At 42.1% G+C, this 24,552-nt stretch overlaps 1 protein-coding gene across 9 annotated transcripts in view; it reads right to left on the reverse strand.

Moving 5' to 3' along the window:
• The window catches only part of RALGPS1 (Ral GEF with PH domain and SH3 binding motif 1), a 263,929-nt gene extending 239,390 nt beyond the window's left edge, over nucleotides 1-24,539 (reverse strand). For 3 of the 9 annotated variants that reach the window (XM_079962103.1, XM_079962105.1, XM_079962100.1), the window contains exon 1: nucleotides 24,097-24,537. The gene's annotated coding sequence lies outside the window, so the exon portion shown is untranslated. The other 6 variants (XM_079962107.1, XM_079962106.1, XM_079962104.1 and 3 more) reach the window with 4 other exon arrangements.
• Between the last annotated feature and the right edge of the window lie 13 nt (nucleotides 24,540-24,552).

The following is a 24,552-nucleotide window of genomic DNA, read 5'->3' on the forward strand; positions in this document are numbered from 1 at the left end:
TGTGACAGTTTATCACTATAGTGCAGTTAGAGAACATTTTAAGATGCTATTGTAATGGAATTATTTGACTATTATAATTGGCTGTGATTTCAGAAGAATGCAGTCCGCCTTTATCTATCATTTTACAAGCTTTCAGACTGCTTGCACTAGCTTTCAGACACCTGTTGGCTTGTTTTCCTCGAAACTTCAATGAACAACAAATATTCAGGGTCTATCAGGTTACTTTATCTGATAATATGTGCATTGTTTAATACTAATAAAAACATTTTAAAGGACACTTTTCCACCTGTCATCTCTAACCAATTCAGTGATTAAACCTGAAGTTTTGCTACTAGAAACCAATGTTTAAAGAACAGTTTCATGCTAAGCATTCATGTAAAACTACCAAGAGATCTAAACAATATTCTTGCCTATGCTGAATCACTTTACAATCCACCGATTTTTGAAATATAATACTTAACAGGTTTCTAGCACAATTTCTAAAACCTTTACACTTAAGATGGATAGATGATGTGGCTGCTTGCCAACTGACAGCTATTAACAAGGATTAATTAAACATGGTATTCCATCTAGTGTTTTCTCCCTCCCCCCCCCCTTTTCAATCAATATATCCCTTCCACAGACACCTCTGCAATGATGATGACATTAAAATATTCTGCTGTTCTTCAATAAAACAGAAAAGGGGAGACCAAATTGTGTCAAAGGTATCTTTTTTGGAGATTCCTTTGATTAGTCGCTGATGGTATGGGAGGATTCTGACAGAGCAATACTCCAGATGTTATTAACCCAAGCCTCTAAGTTTCCTTCCATCATTGGGGAATAACTAGTCTAGCTGCTGTGAACTGGAAGAAAATTACCGTATTTTTCACTCTATAGGACACACTTTTCCCCCTCCAAAAATGAAGGGGAAATGTGTGTGCATCCTATGGAGCGAATGCAGCTCGGGCTTCCCCCACCCCAGCCCCGCGGCAGGGGGGGAAAATAATTTTTCTTTCTTTATTCCCCCCCTAAAAACTAGGTGCGCCCTATGGTCCGGTGCACCCTATGAGTGAAAAATACGGATATTCTTTAGATTTAAGGGTAGAATTTGGGGTCGTATCTAGTGATAATAAGGCAAGTGCTGAATTAGAAGGGATAGACTGTTTAGTCATTTTGGAGGTCAAATAAAAAACTTTTCCCCAAAAGGCATGGACCATGGTACACTCCCACCAAACATGAAAATTGGAACCTCATTCTCCACAGAGATGGTGAGCTTCAAGTATTTATTTTTGCAAGACGTGGGGGTCCAATAATTTTAAGGGGAATTTCCTGGAGGCGTACTTTTCTATGATATATTACCAGAACAAATAAACCAAACGGGGACTTTTCTGTATGGTTTTTCTTTGCATTCTCAAAATATGGATATTAGTATGCGCATTATGGTGGCACTATATTCTCAACTGTGAAAGAGGTGGGAGAAAAATGCAGTGCCAGTGACAAGAGGCTCTGTAAAACGCAAGAGAATTTTTTGCTTTATTTCTAGAGCTACAGACAATTTGCTGCTCTGTGAATCAGGAGAATGCAGAATTACTTGTTAAAATGAAATTTACTAAAGTGCTGCACCTTATCCTGTCCTATTAAGTACATCCAGTGCTATTTTTCTAGAGGTGATAGAACCCACAATGAACCCCTCTCTTGTTCTCCTATACTGGAAATGGCACCCATCTGAGATGCGGCCAGAACTGAATTCTGGTGAGTTCTGGCTGGAATAAAAGCCCTGAGTATATAACATACTCAGATAAGTTTGGGTTTTTAAAAAAATAATGTTTCTTTTGGAAGGGAACAGAAGAGTCCATAGACTAGATAGAAGTTTAATACTTTTTGCCCAGTTAGAACCCATAAGAACTCAATTTGACCAGAGAAGATCCAGTAATGTGTTGAAATTATTTTGGGAAGCATCACTGAAAAATATTCAGGACTATGCAAAACCTGGTTGAAGCCAGTGCTACTCCTACTCAGGGTAGCCCCGCTAAAATTGATGAACCTAACTTGGTCAGGTCCACTATCTTCAATTAGTTTACTATCTGTAGAAATACCACCCATTGTCTTTTGGGTTTTCATTATGGTTAACATTGTTCAAAAGCCAAAGTTCATCTGTATATTATCCACCCAAATTTTCCACGTTTGGCCTACTGACCATTGAGGTGAAATCCTGATCTAAAACAATACTTTCCACCCTTCATCTGTCAGCGCTCATCTCTCCAAAGATGCTAGTCTTTAAATGGTGTTGATACTATAATCCATCAACAAAGTATCAATGACCTCATTTAAAGATTGGGTACTATTTTTGATAGCCTTTGACCCTAGTAAAATCATTAGCTGTTACGGAGCTTTCTTAATGAAAACTACTAGTTACCAATATTACCATGGCTAATAATCAACTATGGTTGTGGGCTTTTTCTTTTTTTTTAAAAAAAAAAGCTAGCCTATTTAAGTATTCCAGGTGGTAATGACCGCCAAGCTTTTAAGACCTGTGGTTCATGGACTACTTGGTCTGAAGGAATCATAGTTCTTCCTACAGCTTTACTGTTGGCACACAACGTATTTGTTACACAAGGAAAAAGAAGCGAAGCTGGAAACTCACATCAGAAGATTCTAAATTTCAGAATACAGTTCTGGTAAGGTTCACACAGTACAGCAGGTGGAGCCAAACTGTTGAATAGCTCCTTAGGCAGGGAATGCTAAAAAAGATGCCTTAGGCCAGGCTTCCCCCATAGTGGGGCCCTTCAGCTGTTTTAGGTTATAAGCTCCAGCCAGCTTTCCCATAGTAATACTCCAAAACATCTGAGGGGCATACGGTTGGGGAAGACTGCTTTAGAGCATGTTGATACTTTTTCTTGTTTCCACAAACTGATACTTATTCTGATGCATACTGAACCTGCATAACTTGCACAAAAATGTTCAATTGCCTCTTAATCCATAGTGTTTTCTGTTGAAATAGTTGTGGTTGTACTATCAGTACCAAATCACCTTTGATCAAGCCCCCTCTCCTGTTCATTTAGAATATCTGTTATACACTGGAAAATTTCTCTACTCCTATATTAGATTTATCTTCCTTTGTGCAACTCCAAAGTGTGAGGGATAATTGAAACTAATGAAAAAGTAAATGCTAGCTCTTAGGAGTTGTTGTTGTTGTTTAGTCATGTCCGACTCTTCGTGACCCCATGGACCAGAGCACGCCAGGCACTCCTATCTTCCACTGCCTCCCGCAGTTTGATCAAACTCATGCTGGTAGCTTCAAGAACACCATCCAACCATCTCATCCTCTGTCGTCCCCTTCTCCTTGTGCCCTCCATCTTTCCCAACATCAGGGTCTTTTCCAGGGAGTCTTCTCTTCTCATGTTGTGGCCAAAGAATTGGAGCCTCAGCTTCAGGATCTGTCCTTCCAGTGAGCACTCAGGGCTGATTTCCTTCAGAATGGAGAGGTTTGATCTTCTTGCAGTCCATGGGACTCTCAAGAGTCTCCTCCAGCACCATAATTCAAAAGCATCAATTCTTCGGCGATCAGCCTTCTTTATGGTCCAGCTCTCACTTCCATACATCACTACTGGGAAAACCATAGCTTTTACTATACGGACCTTTGTTGGCAAGGTGATGTCTCTACTTTTTAAGATGCTGTCTACGTTTGTCATTGCTTTTCTCCCAAGAAGCAGGCATCTTTTAATTTCGTCACTGCTGTCACCATCTGCAGTGATCATGGAGCCCAAGAAAGTAAAATCTCTTACTTCCTCCATTTCTTCCCCTTCTATTTGCCAGGAGGTGATGGGACCAGTGGCCATGATCTTCGTTTTTTTTGATGTTGAGCTTCAGACCATATTTTGCGCTCTCCTCTTTCACCCTCAATAAAAGGTTCTTTAATTCCTCCTCACTTTCTGCCATCAAGGTTGTGTCATCTGCATATCTGAGGTTGTTGATATTTCTTCCGGCAATCTTAATTCCGGCTTCGGATTCATCCAGCCCAGCCTTTCGCATGATGAATTCTGCATGTAAGTTAAATAAGCAGGGAGACAATATACAGCCTTGTCATACTCCTTTCCCAATTTTGAACCAATCAGTTGTTCCATATCCAGTTCTAACTGTAGCTTCTTGTCCCACATAGAGATTTCTCAGGAGACAGATGAGGTGATCAGGCACTCCCATTTCTTTAAGAACATGCCATAGTTTGCTGTGGTCGACACAGTCAAAGGCTTTTGCATAGTCAGTGAAGCAGAAGTAGATGTCTTTCTGGAACTCTCTAGCTTTCTCCATAATCCAGAGCATGTTTGCAATTTGGTCTCTGGTTCCTCTGCCTCTTCTAAATCCAGCTTGCACTTCTGGGAGTTCTCGGTCCACATACTGCTTGAGCCTTCCTTGTAGAATTTTAAGCATAACCTTGCTAGCGTGTGAAATGAGTGCAATTGTGCGGTAGTTGGAGCATTCTTTGGCACTGCCCTTCTTTGGGATTGGGATGTAGACTGATCTTCTCCAATCCTCTGGCCACTGCTGAGTTTTCCAAACTTGCTGGCATATTGAGTGTAGCACCTTAACAGCATCATCTTTTAAAATTTTAAATAGTTCAGCTGGAATACCATCACTTCCACTGTCCTTGTTATTTGCAGTGCTTTCTAAGGCCCATTTGACTTCACTCTCCAGGATGTCTGGCTCAAGGTCAGCAACCACACTACCTGGGGTGTACGAGACATCCATATCTTTCTGGTATAATTCCTCTGTGTATTCTTGCCACCTCTTCTTGATGTCTTCTGCTTCTGTTAGGTCCTTACCACTTTTGTCCTTTATTATGGTAATCTTTGTACGAAATGTTCCTTTCATATTTCCGATTTTCTTGAACAGATCTTCTGTTGTTTTCCTCTATTTCTTTGTATTGCTCGTTTAAGAAGGCCTTCTTGTCTCTCCTTGCTATTCTTTGGAAATCTGCATTCAATTTCCTGTATCTTTCACTATCTCCCTCGCATTTTGCTTGCCTTCTCTCCCCTCGTTGGACAGTCACTTTGCTTTCTTGCATTTCTTTTTCATTGGTATGGTTTTAGTTGCTGCCTCCTGTATAATGTTGCGAGCCTCCACCCATAGTTCTTCAGGCACTCTGTCCAGCAAATCTAAATCCTTAAACCTGTTCCTCACTTCCACTGTGTATTCATAAGGGATTTGGTTTAGATTGTATCTTACCGGCCCAGTGGTTTTTCCTACTTTCTTCAGTTTAAGCTTGAATTTTGCTATAAGAAGCTGATGATCTGAGCCACAGTCGGCTCCAGGTCTTGTTTTTGCTGACTGTATAGAGCTTCTCCATCTTTGGCTGCAGAGAATATAATCAATCTGATTTTGATGCTGCCCATCTGGTGATGTCCATGTGTAGAGTCGTCTCTTGTGTTGTTGGAAAAGCGTGTTTGTGATGACCAGCTTGTTCTCTTGACAGAACTCTATTAGCCTTTGCCCTGCTTCATTTTGATCTCCAAGGCCAAACTTGCCAGTTGTTCCTTTTATCTCTTGATTCCCTACTTTAGCATTCCAATCCCCTATAATGAGAAGAACATCCTTCTTTGGTGTCACTTCTATGAGGTCTTGTAAGTCTTCATAGAATTGGTCAATTTCAGTTTCTTCAGCACCAGTAGTTGGTGCATAAACTTGGATTACTGTGATGTTAAAAGGTCTGCCTTGGATTCGTATCGAGATCATTCTATCATTTTTGAGATTGCATCCCAGTACAGCTTTCGCCACTCTTTTGTTGACTATGAAGGCCACTCCATTTCTTTTACGGGTTTCTTGCCCACAGTAGTAGATATTATAGTCATCCGAACTGAATTCGCCCATTCCCATCCATTTTAGTTCACTGATGCCCAGGATGTCAATATTTATTCTTGCCATCTCATTTTTGACCACATCCAACTTACCCAGGTTCATGGTTCTTACGTTCCAGGTTCCTATGCAATATTTTTCTTTACAGCATTGGACTTTCCTTTCGCTTCCATGCATATCCGCAACTGAGCGTCCTTTCGGCTTTGGCCCAGCTGCTTCATCAGCTCTGGATCTACTTGTACTTGTCCTCCACTCTTCCCCAGTAGCATGTTGGACACCTTCCGACCTGAGGGGCTCATCTTCCAGCGTCATAACTTTTATACGCCTGTTGTCTTTGTCCATGGAGTTTTCTTGACAGGGATACTGGAGTGGCTTGCCGGTTCCTCCTCCAGGTGGATCACGTTTGGTCAAAACTCTCCACTATGACCTGTTCATCTTGGGTGCCCTGCTCGGCATAGTTCATAGCTTCTCTGAGTTATTCAAGCCCCTTCGCCACGGCAAGGCAGTGATCCATGAAGGGGCTCTTAGGAGTAGAAAAATGTAAATCACTGCACATTTCACGATGGATTTCCATGCTATAATCCCAACCATTTGACAAAGTCCACAGCAACAGACAAGAGGAAATGTTTAAGCAGCAGCACTGTAAAGGTTATTATATGATCAGCTGGTATAATATAGAGTAGCTAGCAGGGTGAGTCAAGAAGTCCCTAATTCAAATCTCATCAGCCATAAACTCACTAGGTGGCCTTAGCTAAACCACTATGATCGCAGTATGGTTTTCAAATACAGAATATGGGGAGAATACTTGCCTAAATCACAGAGCATTGCTGAAGTAATTCTATGAAGCATATGAGTTATCTGGAAAGAGATCACAGTGGATAACTCAATGAAAACATCAACTAAGAATGCACTGGCAGTGATAGGAGTAAATGCCATGCTAGGGATGATTAAGAAAGGGATTGAAAATTAAGACAGTCAATATCATAACTATCTAAATCTACAGCAAAGTTAGTTATATTTGGAATTTTGTGTACAATTCAGAATGGCCCATATCCAAAAATGGTACAGAAAACAGCAGGCAACATGGTCAATAATTTGTAGCACCTTCCCTAAGGTTACCAGATTTTTTTCAATGAATCCGGGGGGCACTTTTCAACTTCAATAGGAATGATAGGATTTTGTCAGGGGACTGATTTGTAAATCTGGGGACTGTCCCTGGGAAACGGGGATGTCTGGTAACCTTACTTTACAGGCTTTTTAGTTTAGAAAAAATCAACTCATTTTTAGAAATGATTAACACATATTGCATTATATTAAATGAACAGACTAGCATAATCCCTATTATGAGAGCCAAGAACTGTGCAAGAGAAGAGTTCTGTTGGAATTAGCTTGAAGAAAATGGTTCACAATGTTTACAATGAAGGTGAGTAATACTGCTAAGAATGCCAATAACAACTCATTACTGTTTGGTGTTTTTGTTTTTTGTTTTTTTAGAAATGTAAGGCACACCTTAATGTTAACTTTCATAAAGCTTATCAAAACAGAATTTTAAAGGCATCCAAATGTTTAATGTACTAAAGAAATAGCTTGCCTAATTAGCTGAATTAGAGCATATGGTTTCTGCTGCTAGTGTCATTATTTTGAATAAGTGCTGAAACTGAATGTTGCATTCCTTAAACTTGTTTATTTGCTTTATTTCATTTACACCTCATCTTTCTTTAGTCAGCCTACATGCACCATGTTTTTCTGTGTATAAGACTAGGTTTTCCCCCTAAAAAATAATGTCAAAAATTAGGGGGCATCTTATACATTGGGTCATCTCGCCCCATTTTCTTAAATCTGAGTCCCCCAAAATAGGAGGTGTCTTATACATGGGGGCGTCCTATAGATGGAAAAATACAGCATTTCCCTGGAAGTCACCAGACCCAGACCTGCTTAGCTTCAGCAAGGGTGGTAGCCTCACATGACTTCTGATAGGGTGAATAATTGCATACTGTTAAGAACTATTGCCTAAATGTTGATCGTGCCAACATTTAAAAATCTCTGTAAAGTTACAAAAATGATTAACATTGTTATACGGTATGATCACATCTTATGTGCATTTAATTTGACTGATTTCAACCATATGTCGTTGAAGGCAGGCTTGTTGAAATTGCACAAGTTAAATCCAAGCAGGCTGGAGAACTTAAAAGCTCATTTTTTTACCTGGTTGACTTGTGGTTGCCCAGCATGGAAAGAGCTTTTAAGTTCTCCACCTTGCTTGAGGGCAAGGCTCTTAGCATCTACAAGGCTCTCATGAGATCTTGTGGGGCCATTAGCACTCCTGTGAGATCTCACACAAGTATCCCTGGCCTTCCAGAGCCAGCGTGCCTAACTGGCCACAAGCGAGGCAGAGTTTAAAGCCTTTTATCATGCTTGGGATACCAGCCACAAAAAGAGCTTTTAAAAAGAGCTTGGTGTGCAGCTATAGGAGTACTGGGGATTCTCTCCCCCCATTAGCTACAGCATGGCTCCAAGGGTTGGAGTATGTGTGATTTTCGTGCATATGTGGAACCAAACCCCTGTGTAAGATGTGATTGTATTTTATTTGTTTTATTTGTGCTTTATTTGAGACAAAATATGCTGTATGAATATTACCAGTACATCTAGCTGTTTGGTAAAGGTAAAGGGACCCCTGACCATTAGGTCCAGTCATGGCCGACTCTGGGGTTGCGGCGCTCATCTCGCTTTATTGGCCGAGGGAGCTGGCGTACAGCTTCCAGGTCATGTGGCCAGCATGACTAAGCCGCTTCTGGCAAACCAGAGCAGCGCACAGAACGCCGTTTACCTTCCCGCCGGAGCAGTACCTTTTTATCTACTTGCACTTTGACGTGCTTTCGAACTGCTAGGTTGGCAGGAGAAGGGACCCAGCAACGGGAGCTTACCCTGTCGTGGGGATTCAAACCACTGACCTTCTGATTGGCAAGTCCTAGGCTCTGTGGTTTAACTCACAGTGCCACCCATATCCAGCTGTATGGTAGGCTAATGTTATCAGTCATGTAAAGATTCCAGGCATCAGATCATCAATATACTTATATTTTTTTATGCTGGACCCTGAGAATTTGAACTGCATATTTCAGTTCTAATAAAGTGCCAACTAAAATCTTCCAAAATGTTGCAATGTCATCAGGCAAACAGATATACAAATGCAAATTATAAGGAGCAAGTTTCTAAACTGTGGATCATGAACACTCATTCAGATAACCCATGTTAAATATTCATATTGATTCATATTGATTCTTAATTGTATTTTAGTTGCTTTTTATTTCTTACATGGTATTTTATTGTATTGTAATTTAAATATTATGGAATGTGCATTGTAATACAAGAAAACACAATGTGAAAAAATACAATTAAACCAATAAAATTACAATTATAAATCATACAACATCTACCACAGAGCATTACAGCTTGCTCAAGTACTATACTGTATTTCCTCATAAAAACCTAGTGGGATGATGTAATTGGTTAATGAAGAACAGGGCATGAACCAATTACATCTGCAGAACTCCCTTGTCTTATCTGCTTACCTGATGCTGAATCAAACAGCTTTTAGGCATCAAGTACAAACTTTTTCGGCTTCTCAGACTTTTAATAACTTTTGATAGGTTAACTAAGGCTTTTAATTGCTGCAGTGTTTCTGCTTATTATTATTATTAAATATTAGTTGATTTATGGGATATTGTAAGTCAACTTGATAAGTTTGTATTGTAAGGTTTGCCAATCTAGAAATAAATGAATAAAATAAATGAATTAAAAAAAAATGCCTTGGGCAATTAATTGCTCGCCTACATGCCTCAAAAAGGATGTCTTTTGTTTTACCTAGACCCTTTATTCCATCAGTCATCCCCGTTTTCATTACATTGTCAATGCCTATTGGTTAACTGGTGTTCCTTCACATGCACACACACACACACACACACACCAACAGAAACTCATGTGTGCACAAGTGGTAACAGAGGCACAGCGAATAGTGAGGCATCAGTGGTAATAGGCAGTATTAGAAATTGAGATATATAAGCTAATCACCAAATGGCACCTTAAACCTAGGTTACAGTCACCAAAACAGAATGTCTAGGTGCCTTTTCTTTTAAGTGGTAGGATTTATTATTCCTATAATCATCAGCATTATTCATTTCATTTCTACCACTTTATATTTTAAAGAAAAAAAATCTCCAAGTGGCTTACAATACATTAAAACAGCAAATAAAACAATCCAAATTAAAACAAATTCAAGCTTCAAGGAAAATATTTCAGAGCCTTCTCAAAGAGACATTTGCTTTCTCCATACTTATTTACCTACTTAATTTATATAGCTGCCCCATAGCAGAAGTACTCTAGGAAGCCAGTGTGGTATAGTGGTTAGAGTGTCAGACTAGGACCTGGGAGATGAAGGTTCAAATCGCCACTAAATCATGAAGCTTACTTGGGCCAATTACAGCCTCTTAACCTACCTCACAGGGTCTTTGTGGGGATTAATTGAGGAGGGGAGTAAACTATGTGCTCCTTGGAGAAAAAGGTGGGATATAAATGCAATAAATATGTTCCTCTGTGTACCTGTTTAAGAAAGTTGGAACAGCCAGTCAGATGTCAGTCACCAACCAAGCACCCAGAAATCCCCACGTGGTCGCAGTTGGATCCACACCAGTCGCAAAACACACCTGGCACCTGGGGAATTTCTAATGCTGGTAAAAAGAGATGGAGAAGTTGGAAGGATCCTATTCTCTTTAAAGAAAATTCTCTTTAGAGAGCCCAGCTCCTTTTCTCTTATGCATGTATTAAATTTTATGTGAAACTCCCTTAATTGTTGTGTGAATTTTATTGCTGAATATAGAATATATAGAATAGTGAGCAGGCAACCTCCTTATCCAAGCTGGTGCTCATGTGTCCTGAGTGTGGACAAGATGCAGACTTGTGACTCCTGGTGAAGTGGGGTGGGACGGAACTGGAATGACCTTACTGTGCCCACCATCACAACCACTGAGGTTTCCATCTGAAGACAGCAAAGGCAACAAAGAGGATCCCTATATGCTAATTCTTATCAAAAGTGAGAAACTGAAAAAGTTACTGCTTTCATGAACAGCATCACTGGAGCTTTTATAGTTGTGTAGATAAATATAGTTAACAACCTCCTTGTTCTAACTTACTTGTGTACCTCTGAACACTGAATAACGGACAGCAAAACAAAATATTCCCTCTTTGGTGAATCTCAATACTAGGTACATGTATTACTAGGTACATGTATTTCCTGTTGCCAGTAACAATGGTAAATCCATTAGAAACAATGGATGTACCTACCTGTACAGATTCATAATGTAGATGTCAGACAAACTTCTCGGAGAAAGACATTTGATAAACAGGGTGCCTCCACAAACATCCACCCCTGCCCCAGTGGCTATTCATCCCATTTTACAGGGTAGAGAAACTTGGAAAAGGGCCTGTGGTGAAGATCTCAAGGTCTGGGAGAATATATCAGTTCTTCAAGTAACCTAGCCCCAAGTCATTTAGGGCTTTAAACTGTCACTTGGGGCATGGCTTGCTGCAGAGTCAAATGATGGGTTGATTTCAAGTCTTCAGCACTCTTGGGAATGAAATCACTCTGAAGGACTGCAAAATCACTATTCCTCACCTTTCTAAGTACACCTCCTGAAAGGTAATGCTGCAGGGCTTGTGTGGCCTGAAAAGTAAATTAAAGCTTGAATGGCAGGATGCTACCAATTACTCAGAGCTGTGAAAAAGACTCAGAAGTGTTTATTCATAAAGACAGGCTTTAGCCTGGGCAGCTCCTTTGCATTCACTTGAAAACAAGATTGCAATGTTACCTATGGTAATCTTAACCAGATTAAGCACCCCCAAAAAGCTGCAAGCACATAAAATTGCAATTGAAGATTTAGATTTAAAGTTTGCAGCTCAATTGGATAGAGATAAAGGGGGGGATTAACTATGTGGGATTCCAAAAAAAGAGGAGGGGGAGGTATGACTGCTTTTATTTTAAGTTGGTTTGACAGTTTGAAGATAGACCCCTGCCTTGCTCTCCCTGACATTGAACAGGCACACAGAGAATAAGAAACCAAGAGACAAGTACCAAGACACACTGTTGTCTGCTTTGAATGCTACAAAACTAAAACATTTATGTTTAATGACCTACTACACAACTATTGAGGACTTAAACACAACTCATTTAATGTGTGATTGCCATATTTTGAAGAGCAAAGAAAGAGGACACATTTGCCAACTTCTACTTTTAACTATGGATCGCTATGACAACTCTTATTTTACATACCTATGAAAAAGAGGACATGTCACAGAAAAAGAGGACATATGGCACCTCTATGAGGTGCGTGTAAAAGTTTGCTGAGTGTCAAAGTTAAAGCGAGGGTGGTTACATTACCTGGACGGGACAGAAAAAGGAAGCTATCTGTGGCGGCAACCAGATTTCTGAGAAGGCGGGCTGGGAAAAATCCTCGAGTTACTATAAAAGAGCTGCAGTAAGATTTGTTGGCAGCTGGCACTGCGGTTTCACTGAGCACAGTAAGGCATGTACCAAACACAGAAGGTTTCCATGCCAGAACTCCAAGATGTACACCACTACTGACCCAAACGCACAATAAAAGTCAGCTCCAATATGCTCAAAATCATATAAGCAAGCCACAGAAGTTTTGGGATTCTGTTCAGCAGTGGAACAGACTCCCACGAGAGGTAGTGTACTCTAGTTCTTTGGAGGTTTTTAAACAGCGGTTGGATGGTCATCGGTCATGGATACTTTAGCTGAGATTCTTGCATTGCAGGGGGTTGGACTAGATGACCCTTGGGTACCTTCCAACTCTAAGATTCTAGGATTCTGTGAAGTGATGAAAAAAATTTGGAACATTTCAGCCCCAATGGTCAGCGCTATGTCTGGAGGAAGAAGAATGAAGCATAGGTTGAAAAGAACACGCTGCCTACAGTGAAGCATGTTGGTGGCTCAGTGATGCTCTAGGGCTGCTTTGAATCCACTGGCACTGGAAACTTGCAGTGTGTGGAAGGCAGGATGGATTCACTGAAGTATCAGGAAATCCTAGGAGGAAACATAATGTCGTCTGTGAGGAAGCTGAAGCTTGGGCACCATTGGAACTTCCAACAGGACAATGATCCCAAGCACACCTCAAATTCCACCAAGCCTTGATTGCAGAAGAAGTCCTGGGAGGTTCTGACTTAAACATCATAGAAAATCTTTGGAGGGATTTGATGAAGGTGGTTGCAGCACGCAAACCCAAGAATATTACTGAACTGGAAGCTATTGCTCATGAGAAATGGGCTAAGATTCCTCAGGAACACTGCTGGAAGCTACTTTCTGGCTATGCATCTTGTTTGCAGCATGTCATAACAGCAAAAGGCTGCTCTACTAAGCACTAAATATGCTTGCCATGGAGGGGCTGAATAATAGTGAGACTGGAAAAGCCAGTATAAGTTGCAATTTCAGCCAGATTTGGGGAAATCTCTTGAAGCATCCGTTGTGTTGAGCTTTTTCAATTGCTTTTGTTTGATTTGCTCACTGAAAACAGCTGAAAGTCTGTAAATTTTGATAATAAACCTGATTTGCAATGGGGGTTGAATAATATCGATTGCAACTGTAGCATCAAAGATATTATGCCTAAATGGCCGTCCTATTTCAGCAACTTCATTAAAGGGAAAACTATAAGATACCCTGCCCAACTAGCTCCAACTAACACAGGTCTCCTCCTTTGCTCCATTCTTGCTGCGCAAAGGAAAAGGTACCGGTAATCACTTTGTCTCAAAGAAACCTCAAGTAACAAGGGCATGGCTTCCTATATATGTTGCATTATACTTAACACAGAATCATGCTCTTCTCAGGGGCTACGGTCATTATGGGAGAGTGATCTGGGTCTTTGGCTAGAACAGTGGTGTGAAAACTTTTTTCAAAGAGGGCCAGATTTGATGAAGTGAAGGGTCGTGGGGGCCAACTGACCTTTTTTTAGGATTGGAGTTGTTGAGGTTTTTTAGGATTTTACCCCAGGAAATTAACTGCCACAGGGGCCGGATTAAACCGACCGGCAGGCAAGATTAGGCCCCCGAGACGGACTTTGGAACTGCCTGGGTTAGAGCAACAAGTATAGGAAGCACTGTAGTCTAAACTCCCACTTCAAATGATTTCTATAGAATACAGGAAGCCACACTTAAAACAGTGTTAAGATGGCATTGGACCCGACTCCATCAATCCATAATGTGGTTGGGTTGCTATATAGTTCAGAAATTCTGTGGACTCAGAGATTCTCTGGATTTTTTTTACATATTTCCACCATCACCGATCAGGTACTGTCCGTAGACCTAGCCTGGTGTTCCTATATTTGGAGCATGGTACCAACACATCCATCATGCATAAATCTCTTGTGTTTATGCTTCTTGCCACAGCCAGAATATCAGTGGCTTCCCACTGGAAATCCAATTCACCTCCTTCACGAGAGGAGACTAGGGAAAGTATGGGACATTGCACTGTCAGAAAATTTGACACACAAATGGAGGGCCTGTACTGATTCTTCAAAAATAGACCACTTTTATTCAATATAGTGTAAGTTTTTTTCTCCTATGTTAACTGAATAGCCCACTAAACCCCCCGCTCTACAAATAATTATGTGGAAAGGCTTTATTTGGAACAATATGGACTGACCTTTTTCTTCTTATATGTAATAGTTGTATATGGCGTTGCACTCTCAGTTGTTTCCTGGTTTTCCCATCCCCTCTTTATTTTTTCTATTTATTATTTGTTACACACACTTTTCTTATTGCATTTTGTATATGCTTATATCAATAACCATTCTGTATGAAACATGACAATAAAAAAAAACAACCACCATAACTTAGAATTGTACCTAGAAACAGACTGGAAGGCAGTGAAAATGATGAAACAGTGGCATGAAAAAATCATATTTACCTATTAAAAACATAGTTGCCCTATTTTGACTTATTTTGAAGTTTCTGGAGCTTTCCTCAAAGGTAGCCTCATGCATAATGCATTACTGCAAGCCAATTTCCAACCAGACAGGGGTCACAGTGGGTAGACGAAATATACTCTGAGCCATAAAGTCCACTTGGGCCTCAGGTAATAGTGCTTGATCTAAGATCACCCACAAAATACAAACCAGTTCCTTTAGGGACAGTACAACTACATCCAAAGCATATTGAATATTACTTAAGAAGGCAGACGAACCATCTGCCGACAGTACATCTATCTTGCATGGACTGAGTCTCTATTTATTGTCCCTCACCCCAGTTGATTATTGTGTACAGGCACTGTTTCAGAAATCTCACTACCACACATGGATTAAATTAAAAGAGCTGCAATGCAGTACTCTAATCCCCATCCCAGAACCTATCCACAAGAGTAACATGATCAATGGCATTGAAAACCACAGAGAAGTCAGCTGAACAATCAAATATATTATTTGACTATTGTCAAATGTTCCAAAAAACCAAGAATGCCACAGTACTGGTGGCAGCTCATCTTTTTAAATTTCACCATGGTGATATTTCTTAGCAAGGGACAAACCTAGAAACACAGCAGAGCATCTCCTACTGATACCTGGGTATAATTTCAGGCTCTCCAAATATGATCACCTTTTCGAAACTAACAATGAATTTAAAAACTGTGAAGAAGATAATTTATTTATTCAACAAAACACCTACTGATTAATTTGTTATTGTGATTAAAAAAAGCATCAAACCTGTTGAAAGACAGGGCATAAAATCTATTCCATTCAGACTGCAACAAATGAGAGAAAGCAGGGGCAGGTCAACAGCTCTGCAGAGAATCTAGCACCATCCTCCACGTATTTATATTAATCATAAAAGTTCAAGCACACATTTTCAATGGGCTTTTAAAGTTCAAGTACTCAGTTGTCCAGAACTGAGTGATAGTGTGCAGAAAGTTAATGGTAAAGGTAAAGGAACCATTAGGTCCAGTCGTGACCGACTCTGGGGTTGAGGCTCTCATCTGGCTTATTGGCTGAGGGAGTCGGCGTACAGCTTCTGGGTCATGTGGCCAGCATGACTAAGCCGCTTCTGGCGAACCAGAGCAGCGCACGGAAACGCCTTTTACCTTCCCGCCGGAGCGGTACCTATTTATCTACTTGCACTTTGACATGCTTTCGAACTGCTAGGTGGGCAGGAGCAGGGACCGAGCAACAGGAGCAAACCCCGTCACGGGGATTCGAACCACCAACCTTCTGATCGGCAAGTCCTAGGCTCTGTGGTTTAACCCACAGCACCACCCGCGTCCATGCAGAAAGTTACACACTGGGTAAAACCATAACTTTCTACAATACTGATCATTTGGGCTCATTATATACTGTTTTTGAACAAGAAAGATTATCAACAAAATGAAGTTTTGAGCCATATCATTCGTATTATACTTTAGTCTTGTCATTATTACCAGTTCTAGATACTCCAAAGACATTTGTCCAAGTATGGTTATAATCAGTGCTTTTTTCCTTTAAAAAAATGTTTAGGGGTACTCTCATTTTCCTAATCATTGAAATACTGCCCCTCAATGAGGCCAAACTTAGATTCAGAAAATGTTTAGGGGTATGTGTACCCATGTCCCCCTAGAAATAAGCACTGGTTATAATTTCTTCTTCAGAAGTGTGTGAATGAATGTGGCATATAAAGCTGGCAATGGCACAATCACTGGTAGCACACAAGGGGATTCACGAATACAATGCCACTCACAATGGAGTTTGCACTGAAGAATTTCCCAGTTAATTGCCCTAAAATATTTCAACAATCCAGTGTTGTTTTTTAATTAGTTTTTATTAGTTTTTTGTGTTACAAGGCAAACAAATAAAGAGGGAACTGTGTATCCGTTGTCTCCACTTTCAATTCATAGCCGATCGTTTACATTTGGTGAAATACATTTTTGTCATAATCTTACAGTTGCAGGGAAGGGGAGGGGGAGAGAGATGGGGATATTGTTCTTTTGTTCTAATGCCTATTCTTAGTGTGTGTGTGTGGGGGGTTATGTCAGCATCACATGGGTAGGTCCTTTAGTTGTGTATTTATTCATTTTTATTGATATTGTGAAAGTTTACGGGTTCCTGAGCTTGGTTGGTTGTGTTTAGTTGATTGTGGTGTGGCTTCTTTATGTGAGGAAGGCAGGCTAGGTTGTTGGGTCAAGTTACCCATATTGATCTGTACAGTCATAACTCCGGATGAATACGCTTCAGCTTAAATATTTTCAGGTTGCGCTCCACGGAAGTAACAGAGCACGTTACTTCCGGGTTTCGCCACTCACGCATGCACAGACACTCAAAATAATGTCACGCGCATGCGCGGAAGCAGCGAAACGTGACCCGCGCAGACATGCAGTCGCGTCTTACGTTTGCTTCAGGATGCGAATGGGGCTCCGGAACGGATCCCGTTCGCATCCAGAGGTACCACTGTATGCTGTTGGAGGGGATAGGTTACTGTAATAAAGGGGAACCACACTGGGGTGAAGGCATCCTCCAAAGATTGTCCCCATGCTAGTTGAATTTGTTGGTTAACTTTTCTAGTAGGGCAGTTTCCCCTATGTTTTGGTCTATGTTCACTCCTGATAGGTCCTTCCACTGTCTAGTTATGGTATTTCTAGCTCTAGTTATGATATTTCTAGTAATTTTATTTCACAGTTTCTAATGTATAAAGTGCTCCTTTATCAAAATCATAACACATTTAACTTAGCAAGTTACTTTTTAACATTTCCAACATTTATTAAACCAGGAAGCAGAAAGTGAAATTAACTAGAGGAAAAGTGAAACCTGCTTAATTAAACCTACATATAAGCTACTTAGAAAAAGGCATACTGTACTGGATGTTTACAACTGCAGAAAATATATTAGTTTCCTATTGACCTATCTATTGCAGTTGTTGTAAAGATTATTACAAATTTATGTGAGGCACTTTTAACATTTTAAAATATAACTCTTTTTATTTACAAATTAAAGATAAATGAACTATTTTCACACCAAACAATGGAGATTTAGGTTTGGCACAAAGTACATATGCTAATCATGAATCAATAGCATCTAGAGTATTAATCTTCACATACAAGCATTTCAATATGTGAGATAAATATTACTTGAAGCTTTGTGCTTCTTTTTACACTTAATGCTAATTACATCAGCACCAATAAAAAACTTGGATCTTTACAGCACTGAAGAGTTAGATGCCACCTTTATGTCCACTTATAAATGCACTCAAAACAGACCAAGCATTACACTTAGTTTGCTGATATAAATCTGTACCCCAGATCTCAGTATCCAATCCAGCTGGTTAAAAGCATCCCCACAGCATGTCACCACCCTCCCCCACCCTCATAATTTTATGTCAATCAGCCTGGTTAAAGAAGAACGTTTTCATCTGGCACCAAAGGGTGTATAAGGAATGCACCAGCCAAACCTCCCTAGGGAGAGCGTTCCACAAATGGGGATCCACTGCAAAAGAAAGAGAAAAAATCCCATTTTCATGTTGCCAGCCTCCGGGCACACAAAGGAGGACGAGGCACACAAAGAAGGGCCTCAGAAGATTATCTCAGGGTCCGGATAGGTTCATATTGAGAGAGGTGGCCCTTGAGGTATTGTCGTCCTGACCAGTTTAAGGCTTTATAGGTCAAAACCAGCACTTTGAATTGGGACCAGAAACTAACTGGTAGCCAGTGCAGTCGGATGAGGATCAGTGTAATATGCTCAAACCGTCTTTCCCTGGTGAGCAACCTGGCTTCTGAATTCTGCACTAGCTGAAGTTTCAGAACTGTCTTCAGAGGCAGTCCTACATATAATGTGCTGCAGTAATCTAACCTAGATGGGACGCAGGTGGTGCTGTGGTCTAAACCACTGAGCCTAGGGCTTGCTGATCAGAAGGTCGGCGGTGTGAATCCCCGCGACGGGGTGAGCTCCTGTTGTTCAGTCCCAGCTCCTGCCCACCTAGCAGTTCGAAAGCACGTCAAAGTGAAAGTAGATAAATAGGTACTGCTCTGGCAGTAAGGTAAACGGCATTTCCATGCGCTGCTCTGGTTCGCCAGAAGCGGCTTAGTCATGCTGGCCACATGGACCAGAAGCTGTCTGTGGACAAACACCGGCTCCCTTGGCCTACAGAGCGAGATGAGCATGCAATCCCAGAGTCATCTGCAACTGGACCTAACAGTCACAGGTACCTTTACCTTAACCTTTAATCTCACCTAGAGGTTACCAGAGCATAGACCACAGTAGTTAGGCTGTCTCTGTCCAGATAGGGGCATAGCTGGGCTACCAGTCAAAGCTGATGGAAGCCACTCCTGAGCCTCAAATGACAGCAAAGTTTCCAAAATACCCCCAAGTTGCATACCCATTCCTTTAGAGCAGTGGTGGCCAAACTTGGCCCTCCAGCTGTTTTTGGACTACAACTCCCATCATCCCTAGCTAACAGGACCAGTGGCCAGGGATGATGGAAATTGTAGTCCCAAAACAGCTGGAGGGCCAAGTTTGGCCACCACTGCTTTACAAGGAGTAACCTCATCAAGTGGACTGCAAGAAGATCAAACCTAACCATTCTTAAGGAAATCAGCCCTGAGTGCTCACTGGAAGGACAGATCGTGAAGCTGAGACTCCAATACTTTGGCCACCTCATGAGAAGAGAAGACTCCCTGGAAAAGACCCTGATGTTCGGAAAGATGGAGGGCACAAGGAGAAGGGGACGACAGAGGACGAGATGGTTGGATAGTGTTCTCGAAGCTACCAGCATGAGTTTGACTAAACTGCAGGAGGCAGTGGAAGGCAGAAGTGCCTGGCGTGCTCTGGTCCATGGGGTCACGAAGAGTCGGACACGACTAAATGACTAAACAACAACAAACCTCATCAAGAGCAGGCAACCTCCCACCCTTCGGGTCTAGGCAACCACCCACTAACAGTGCCTCACTCTTATCTGAATTGAGTTTCAGTTTGTTGGCTCTCATCTCATCCATTATTGAGGCAAGGAAATTGTCCAGCACACCCGCTGCCCCACCTGCAAATGTAAAGAAATATAGCTGTTTGTCATTATCATTGTGCTGACAATGTACTCCATAACTTGGGATAACCCCACTCAGTGGTATCATGCCGATATTGAACAGCACAGAGGATAGAATCAAGCGCCCTGTGGAACCCCACTGTCAGAGACTGGCTAGATGAGGAGTGGCACCCACAGTGAAGGCTCCACAGGACTGAAAAACCAAGCAACACCCTTTAGGAACAACCATCCAAGTAGGACTGAAACAACCGCAAGGCAGTGCCACCCACCCCTAACTCAGAGAGCCACTCCAGAAGGACAGCATGGTTGATGGTATCCAAAGCTGCTGAGAGGTCGAGAAGAATTAACAGGGACACATTCTCCCCCCACTCTCTCCCAACAGAGCTCATCATACAGGGTGAATAAAGCAGTTTCCATGCCAAAAACCGGGCATAACCCCAATTGAAATGGATCTAGAAAATAAAATTCCTACAAGAATGACTGGATCTGGTCTGAGACAACCCAAAATGTTGTTGGTCATTCTAATGAGAATCGGAATAAAACAAACAAAGGTTAAAGATCAACAATGTTACTGCCACAAAGTAAGGAAGTTAAGAGTAAGGAAGTTAAGAGTAAGGAAGGCTGTGGATACTACTAATTAGTACACAGGCTCTGTACATCTCTGCTTTCTGAACTTGCTGCTCTCAATTTTCTTGAACATACCATGTCATACCACATCAGAAGCAATGGAAAGTAATACTTATTGCAAGAAGAAACAATAACACAACAAAGTTACATTTATAGCTAATATTTATCATTTTGACAATCTTAAAGATTTCCATTTCAGTAACCTCATAGGAGATATTTCCAATTTATATGTCAGATGAACATTTAGAAGAATGGAAGAATGCCCTGACAAGTTTATGTTTATGCTTGCAGCCACAATGGTCACTGTTAATTTATTTACATACATGTTCCACAAACACATTTGTGCTCAAAAAGCTGCAAAATAGCCATCACTGTCACTCCAGTTTGTCCCAAAGTACTTATTTCAAGAATGAAATTGCTCCAGTTACACATTAACATTTATCAATAGCAAACACAGTCATTGTTCCTCTGCCAGTCTACCTTCAGCAAAATTATATACATGTTCTATAGACCAATGAAAATGTAACAGAGGGGGCTAGAGACAGGTGTACTGGTGTGGGGTGGGTGGCAGTATTGGGTAAAGAAACATGGCAATGACAAAGGCAAGCAAGAAGCCCTCACATGTCAGCACATGGGATAAGGCACACACTGGTTTGTGGTTACATTAAATATATGACAATTTGCTTTTCTCTATGATGCTGTGGGTTAAACCACAGAGCCTAGGACTTGCCGATCAGAAGGTCGGCGGTTCGAATCCCCACGATGGGGTGAGCTCCCATTTCTCGGTCCCAGCTCCTGCCAACCTAGCAGTTCAAAAGCACGTCAAAGTGCAAGTAGATAAATAGGTACTGCTCCGGCGGGAAGATAAACGGTGTTTCCGTGCGCTGCTCTGGTTCGCCAGAAGCGGCTTAGTCATGCTGGCCACATGACCCGGAAGCTGTATGCCGGCTCCCTTGGCCAGTAAAGCGAGATGAGCGCCGCAACCTCAGAGTTGGTCACGACTGGACCTAATGCTCAGGGGTCCCCTCTACCTTTACCTTATGATGCTGAGTAGCTACAGAGAACAAACATTCAAATCACACAGCTAGCAGGCAGAACTGAGCCCCTGCACCTCTGAAAGGGATGTATCAGAACAGTAGGCTATATATGACAGAGGTTGCAACAACCTCAAATAATATATTCTAGAGATACTGGATGCCCACTTGACATAAAACACAATTTATTACCATGGCTCCAGTAAAATAACTAGTGAGAATCCTCAGCCTAAAAGGAGAATTTATATGATTCTGTTAGGTGGATGGTAATGGGCTCTATATGTGAGATAAAAGTCTGTTTCCCCCTGTCATTGGGAAGACATATAAGATATAAGGATGGCACAAGTAGTAGGGGGCACTGCCATGACAGCTTAACAAGCATTTCAGGGTTAGCCTTGCTTTGAGCTAATCATCTCAGGTGCTATTAGGTAAGGTATGGTAAAGGACTCCTGGACAGTTAAGTCCAGTCAAAGATGACTATGGGGTGCAGCGCTTGTCTTGCCTTTCAGGCCGAGAGAGCCGGTGTTTGTCCTCAGACAGCTTTCTGGGTCATGTGGCACATGGAGAACCATGACAAATGTCAAGGCACTGGCTAAGTGTCAGTTATTTATTACTAAATAGGAAACAGAGTGGGTTTTTTTTTTGCCTTAGACAATCTTTAAAGAGTTGACAAATGGAAGCAAACAGTGGATTTACAAACAGAAGCAGAAGGCAGTACTATGAAGCCACTCTCTCTCCAAAATACTACACTCCAAAAAAACACACAAAAAAACAACCTAACAACCCTGTACCAAAAATATCCACAACTGGAATTGAAGCTCTGGGGTCAGCAGGAGACTTGAGGACATGCGGAAAAGCATCTGCTGCTGCACTACCACATGCATCAGCTGTTAGGGGGGAGGCTAAGCAGCCTAAAGAAAGCACTGTTGCACCTCCAGTCTCTTTTCTGCCCTCTCTAGACATCCTCCTTGGGCTCCAGGGAGGGTCTCCTCATGAGCCACAAGGACTCTCCAGCTCGCGCTCTCCATTTTCAGTATGAATTAAACTATTAAAACTTTTCTTGGCGCTGCACGTATATATGGTCACGTGCAAGTCGATCATGTGCAAGTGGGGGGATGCCTGTATGTGTACTGCCTCACCCTACCATGCACTTTGAGAAAACATCTGATGAACCTGAACACACTAAAGGTTTATATTATCATTATCAACATGGTATTAAAAGGGAAATTATACAGATTGATGGAGGAAGGCAGAAGTCAAAGCCAATCACCACATGTAGGGCTTGATGGAACCTCCATGGTCAGGGGCAGTATTCCATGAGATAAAGATGCTGCAAGGGGGCACTAGTAGGGAAAGTCAAAGGGCAAGGGCTGCTGCCTTGAAATCCAACTTGCTGGCCTTCTGGAGGCAACCAACAGGTACTACATGAGGTAGGATGCTGCACTCTGATGCTGCACTTATAATTCTCATGAGAGGGAATATAGGTCAATGGAAGAGTCACTGTTATAATTTCCCTTTCCTTTCCAAACAACTCCTGTACAGCAATTCCACACATGTAAACACATACAACTGTAATAGTGTGTGTGTGTGTGTGTGTGTGTACATACCACACACATGCAGATACTATTAATTTTAATACATTTTTACAAGGATATAAAATAAAGAATTTTCTATGCATGCAATTTTTGCTATTGTGTGCCATTTATACAAAAGGCGCAAGATTGTATATAATCTCACCCTCAGAACTAATAACGTTCCTATACAAAAAGAACATGTATATAAATTTTAAAAATCATATTAACTTGCCTTTCACATAACCCTCAAGACAGCCAACAACCCCCCCCCACACACACATTGCTTTATGACGTAAAAATATGTAACATGGCTAGCTTCCTTGATGCATGTGCAAAATACTACAAGATTTTATATAATACTATAAATGCATAGTATTTTTTAATATAGATATAACTGTGCACTGATACGAAAGCTTATCCCTACAACATAAACATGTGCATGAGTGTATACATCTGTCTGCAAGTATACCCTGGCCTATATAAACCCAATTTCAAACAGGTGCACAAGCTTATTCCTATAACATACAGAGCGTGAAATGCGCTGAGCGTATGCACCTGTTCTGCATGTATGGACTTGGCCTATATGAGCAATAAACTATTTGCATCCGCCACCGCCACCGCCACCCCCCACCACCACCTTAAACGGGAAGTAGGTGCCATTTGAGAAATGTAAATGTGTCCACTAGACTAGAAAAAGGAGCTTTAAATCTTTCTCTTGGCTGTAATGAAGGCGGGGCGGCGGCGGCTGTGGGGGGGGGGGGTTTCGGCGGAGAAAGAGGGAGCTAGAAAGAGGCCCCCACACCTTTGGTGGAGTGAAATGGGGGTGCGTGTAAAATTATCCTCACCTGTCAAGATGCGGTGGGAGGGGGCGTGCCGGCTTATAAGATCTTGGAGGGGGGTTTTGGCGCTTTCAGTCCTGAAACAGCGACGTGTCTAGTGGGCAAAGAGGTGAAGCGGGGGTGCTCGTCTGCGCGCCTTACCTGCTGGAGGGGCGGGGCTCGCGGCGGCAGCAGCAGTGGCCCCCACCTGCCGCCGCCCCCACCGGCCCAGAACGCCCGTGGTTTCTCCTCGAGGCCACCAGGGGCCCCCTTGACGAAGACGGGGAGGAAGAGCGAACGGGCCGAGCCGACTGGCTTTGGAGAGTCCCCACCACAGCCGCCGCCAGACCGCTTCGCTTCCTACGCCGCAGCGACAGCTGCCGCTGACGCCGACAAGGCCAAACGCGGCCGGGCGAGGGAGGGAGGGAGGGAGGGAAGGCGGGGTGACGAGAGCCGGAGAAGGGAATGGGGGCGGGGGGGGAGGCTGCTGCGAGGGAGACAAGAAAGCCGGAGGGCGCTCAGAGGGATGCCAACTCGGGAGGGCGGTGTTTACTCCGGGAGGATTGGCAAGCCTAACCGCCAATCCTAGCTCGGGCCGCTGCCGCGCCGCCGCCAGTC

The sequence above is a fragment of the Podarcis cretensis genome, assembly GCF_951804945.1.
Source record: "Podarcis cretensis genome assembly, chromosome: Z".
Lineage (NCBI taxonomy): Eukaryota > Metazoa > Chordata > Lepidosauria > Squamata > Lacertidae > Podarcis > Podarcis cretensis.